Here is a 6,093-nt window from a genome sequence, read left to right as displayed (position 1 = left end):
ATGGGATCAACAAGTTCCCTCCCCTGACTCTAAGGCATTTCATCTAAGGTCTGCCCTTTGAGTCCTCAAAGTGAATATTGGCAAAAAAAAAAAAAAAATTACAGAATGTAATCCCAAGATAAGGGTTTGTCTATCTTGTTGGTTTTTTTCAAAGAACCAGCTCCTGGTTTGTTTGATTCTTTGTATAGTTCTTTTTGTTTCTACGTGGCTGATTTCAGCCCTGTGTTTGATTATTTCCTGCTGTCTACTCCTCTTGGGTGTTATTTGCTTCCACGGGAGAAATATTCATTTTGTTTCTTTATTTTATAGGTTGCTACTTGTTGTGTTTACAAGCTATATATGTTTCCTCTTGGCATTTTTAGGATTAGAGCCAGGGTAGTGGAGGAAATGGCTTCAGAATTTTTTACTTTTCTCATGTAATACATGCTTGATGAAAACATTTTGAAACCAACCTTGGCAACCACTTATTTTCATATCAACTTTTACAATGGTAGAGAAAAGAGGGAGTATTATTGCATTTTTGTTGCAATCTGAATTTTCTATATATCTTTCTTCATGTTTTGTATATATCTCCATGGATAATTAAATCTTTAATAAATTAATTGAAATAAATCCAGATAGATATTGGGGCTTTATGCATACTTAAGCCTGAAAATAAAGGCTACTCTGAATTTTAAACATAATACATAAAATATAAATAGATAGAATGTGTGTTTCCAGATTAAGCTCTATTATAATTTCAAACCATCATTCAAATGTTACTTCCTCAAAAGATTTTGTATCAATTGGCTTGAATATTGGCTGATAAAATATGGTTAAAATTCACAAGGACTCGACATTACTATTTTATGTATGTGATTTTCTGCACTGTTTTAAAAATGTGACCTTTATATACTCAAAGGATAATCAGACTGAGAAAGAAACTAGGGAAATGACACCCTTCACAATAGCCATAAACAGTGTAAAGTATCTTGGGGGTGACTCTAACCAAACAAGTGAAAGACCTATATGACAAGAGCTTCAGATCTCTAAAGAAGGAAATCAAAGAAGATCTCAGAAAATGGAAAAATCTTCCATGCTCGTGGATTGGCAAGATTAATATAATTAAAATGGCCATCTTGCCAAAAGCAATATACAGATTCTATGCAATCCCCATTAACATCCCAACTCAGTTCTTCACAGAGTTAGAAAAAGCAATTCTCAAATTTATCTGGAATAACAAAAAACCCAGGATAGCTAAAACTATTCTCAACAGTAAAAGAACTTCTGGGGGAATTAGTATCCCAGACCTCAAGCAATACTACAAAGCAATAACTGCATGGTATTGGCACAGGGACAGGCAAGAGGACCAATGGAATAGAACTGAAGATCCAGAAATGAATCCACACACCTATGGTCACTTGATCTTTGACAAAGGAGCTGAAAACATCCAGTGGAAAAAAGATAGCCTTTTCAACAAATGGTGCTGGTTCAACTGGAGGTCAGCATGCAGGAGAATGCAAATTGATCCATTCTTATCTCCTTGTACTAAGCTCAACTACCTAGTTAAATGCCGGCCTTGGCCATACCTTTGACATATTCCAAAAGGCATAGGCCTCCTTTTGGTATTACTTTGGTTTTTTCTACAGTCATTTCTGAGATGGCCCCACTCACCACAGTTAAAACATTTGAAATCTTGGGTCCTTATCCTTCCACTGGGGCCCCTGCATGGCTATAGAAGGTGGCATGCTCAGGTTCCATGTCTTCCCTCTTAGGCATTTTGGCGAAGATTACCCACATGCATTCCAGAGAACTTTCCCAGTGCCAGGTCTCAGATGGCTAGGATCACCGGGCCATGCCCCCTCCCCACAGCTACAGATTCATACTCATACTCCTGGCCCTCTGGGCACCTTTTCTGGCTCTTCACACACCTGATCGTGACCCACTATCTCCCCTCCTACTTTATACCACACAGGTTCTGCCTTCCTCTGCCTTCCATGACTATTTTTACCCCTTCTGTGTAGGATCCAAGAATTTTTACCTAGGTTTAATTTTTTATTTAACTTCATTGGGTCTATGGGATGTGTCATAGGTATTCTGTACTTTTTGGCTAATATTCACTTATCAATGTGTACATACTGTGTTTTTTCTTTGGGGTCTGGGCTACCATACTCAAGATGATATGTTCTAGTTATAACCATTTCCTGAAAAATTCATGATGTCTTCATTTATAAGAGCTGATTAATATTTCATTGTGTAAATGTACATTTTCCCTATCCACTCCTCAGTTTAGACACATCTAGTTTTTTTTCCAATTTCTGGCCAATATATTGTATTATATTTAGTTTATCCAGTCTTATGTTGAGGTGATAGATCCACCTGAATTTGAATTTTGTGCAGGGTGATAAATAAAGATCTATTTGAATTCTTCAATAGGTAAATATCCACTTAGGCCAGCATAAGTTGTTGAAGATGCTTTTAATTTTCTTTTATCCTATTTGAAGGTTTTGGATTTTTGGTTGAAAATCAAATGTCTATAAGTATGTGGGTTCATGTCTGAGTCATTGATTCTGTTCCATTGGTTAACCTTTCTGTTTCTGTATCAATACCATGCAATTTTTGTTACTATTCCTCCCTAGTACAGCTTGAGGTCAGGGATGGTGATTCCTCCATAAGTTCTTTTATTGTTCAGGACTGTTTTGACTATCTTAGGGGTTTGCTGGTTGTTTGTTTGTTTTGTTTTGTTTTGTTTTGTTTTCCATATGAAATTAAAATCTGCTCCTTCAAAGACTGTAAAATATTTTGTGCAATTTTGATGGGAATTGCTTTAAATCTGTATATAGCTTTTGGTAAGATTATCATTTTCAGAATGAATACAACCAGTACAGGAACATAGTAGAGCTTTCAATCTTCTAATATCTTCCTTGTTATTTTGTCCAGGGATTACAAGTTCCTCTTATACAGACATTAACCTTGCTTGGTCAGAGTTCCACCAAGATATTTTATATACTTTGTGGCTATTCTAAATGGTGATGTTTCCCTAATCTCTTTCGTGGCCTGTTTGTCATGTATATAAAAGAAGGCCATTTCTTAGAGTTAATTTTATATCCAGTCACATTGCTGAAGCTGTTTTTCAGCTGTAGACCATCCCTGGTAGAATTTTGGTGGTCACTTATGTATACGATCATGTCATCTGCAAATAGTTACACATGACTTCTTTCTTTCTAATTTATATCCATTTGATCTACATTTGTTGTGTTATTGCTCTAGCTAGAACTCCATGTACTATTGAGTAGATAGAAAAAAAGTTGACAGTCTTGTCTTGTCCCTGATTTTACTGGGACTGATTCAAGCTTCTCTCCACTTAATTTGATGTTAACTATTTCCTTGATGTACATTCCTTTTATTATGTTTAAGTGTGTGCTTTGAATTCCTGATATCTCCAAACCCTTTAACATGAAGGGGAGTTGGAATTTGTTGAAGACTTTTGCAACATCTAAGGAGATCATCATGTGTTTTTTTCCTTTGAATTTGATTATATAGTATATTACATTGATGAATTTTCAGATATTGAACCATCCCAGCATCCATGGAATGAAGTCTACTAGATTGTGCTGAATGATGTTTTTGCTGTCTACTTGGATTCAATTTGCAAGCATTTTATTGTGTATATTGCATTGGCATTTATAAGCAAAAAATGGTCTGATGTTCTTTATCTTTTTGAGTCTTCATGTGGTTTATGCATCAGGTTAACTATGGCTTCATAGAATTAGTAACTTAGAGTTTCTTCTGTTTCTAGTTTGTGGACTAGTTTGAAGAGAATTGGTGTTAGCTCAGTTTTAAAAGTCTAGAACTTTGTACTATGTTAATCTGGATCTGGGCTTTTCTGTGTTTAGAGGCTTTTAATGATTGCTTCTATTTCCTTAAGGGTATGGGACTGTTTAGATAATTTATATGATCTTGGTTCAACTTTTATAAGTGAGATAAGTCTAGAAAGCCCTCCATTTTATTTACAGGCTTTTGAAGTAAGACCTTGTGATTTTTTTTAAATATCCCTGGTTTCTACTGATATGTCTCCCTCTTCATTTCTGATTTTGTTAATTTGGTTATTGTGTCCTTAGCCTTTAACTAATTTGGCTAAGGATTTATCTATGTTTTTGATTTTCTCAAACAACAAATTCTTTTTTTTATTTGATATATTCTTTGTTTACATTTCATTTGATTTTCCCTTTCCTGGATCTCCCCTCCCAAAAGTCCCATAAGCCCTCTTCCCTCCCCCTGTTCTCCAATCAACCCCTTCCCACTTCCCTGTCCTGCAAACAAGCAATTCTTGGTTTTGTTGATTCTTTGTATTGTTCCCTTTGCTTCTAATTGATTAATTCCAACCCTGAGTTTGACTATTTCCTGGTGTACACTAATCTTGAATGTGTTTGCTTCTTTTGTTCTAGAAGTTTCAAGTGTGACCTGAACTTCCCAGTTCTCCCCAATTTCATTATGAAGGCACTTAGTGCTTTGAATTTTTCTGTTAGCACTGCTTTCATAGTTTTTTGTAGTTTTGGCTAGGTTGTACCTTCATTTTCATGGAATTCTAGAAAGTCTTTAATTTCTTTTCACATTTCTTTACAGACCAAATGATCACTAAGTAGAAAGTTGTTCAATATCTATGAGTATGTGGGCTTTTTGATTTCTCTGTTGTTGAGGACCTACTATCCATGGTGATTTGATAAAATGCAAGGGGATATATCAATGTTGTATCTGGTGAGGCTCATTTTATGTTTGTTTATATAGTCAATTTTGAAAAGGGTTGTGGAAGGTGCTGAGAAAAAGGTATATTCTTTTTTTGGGGGTGAGAAATTGTGAAGATAACACCATGTAGTTCAAAACTTTTGTTAATTTCATTTTGTCTCCATTTAGTTTCTATTTTCATGATGTGAAACTTTCATGATGAAAGTGGTATGTTAAAGCATCCCACTATTATTATGTGGAGTTCAACGTGTGCTTTGAGACCTAGTTAAGTTTTTTTTTAAATAAACATTTGTATGCTTGTAATTGGGGTATAGATGCTCAGAATGGAAACTTCGTCTTGGTGAGCTTTCCCTTTGATGAATATGAAATGTCCTACTCTATCTCTTTTGATTACTTTAGGTTGAAAGTCTATTTTATACAACATTTTAAATGCTACTCCAGCTTGTTTCTTGTTCCTATTGGCTTGTAAAACCTTTTACCAGTTCTTTACTCTGAGATAGTATCTACCTTTGATACTTGTCTCTTGTATTCAGCAGAATGATGGATCCTGTTAAAAATGCATTTTGTTAACCTCTGTCTTTTCATTAGTGATATGAGTCTCTTGATGCTGAAATGAGTGACCAATGATTGTTAGTTACTGCTATTTTAATATTGGAGATGGTACTGGGTATGTGTATGAGTCTCTTCTTTTGGGTGTGCTATTAATTCCTTTTGTGTTCTTGACTGTAGTTATCCTCTGTGTCTTGTTTTCCTTCTAGTATTCTCTCTCTGTAGGGCTGGATTAGTATTAAGATGTTTAAATTTGGTTTTGTTATGGAATATATATGTTTCTCCATCTATGATGATTAGGAGTTTGGGGAGCCTGGCATCTGTAGTCTCTCAGGGTCTGCATGATATCTTTTCAGGATCTTCTCTTTCAGAGCCTTTTTGGGAAGTCAGATGTAATACTGACAGCTTGGCCTTTAGGTTGCTTTGCTTGCAGGTTTTAATGTTCTTTCTCTGTTCTACACAGTTAGTGTTTTTATTATTATTTGGCAGAAGAATTTTCTTTTCAGATCCAATCTATTTGGTGTTCTTTAAGCTTCTTGTAAGTGTGTAGCCATCTATAAATAAAATAGGAAATCAGAAAAGGTAAACAGAATTATCACAGTTGAAGCCCAAAGGAAGTTACCCCTAGAACCTATGACTCATTGCTACTGACATTTTTATATGAAAAAATCCTGTATAGTACATAGTATACCTGCAAATGGCATAACCAAATTCTACCAAATAATTTAAATGTGTTTTGGAAAATCATGATAATTCCTCAAGTAGCATAGCTACTAAGAATATAATTAGTGCTGTTTATGAACAGTGCTACATTTTCTT

Source organism: Apodemus sylvaticus, chromosome 10 (genome assembly GCF_947179515.1).
Source record: "Apodemus sylvaticus chromosome 10, mApoSyl1.1, whole genome shotgun sequence".
NCBI classification, from domain to species: Eukaryota; Metazoa; Chordata; class Mammalia; order Rodentia; family Muridae; genus Apodemus; species Apodemus sylvaticus.
This window is presented reverse-complemented; position numbering follows the sequence as displayed.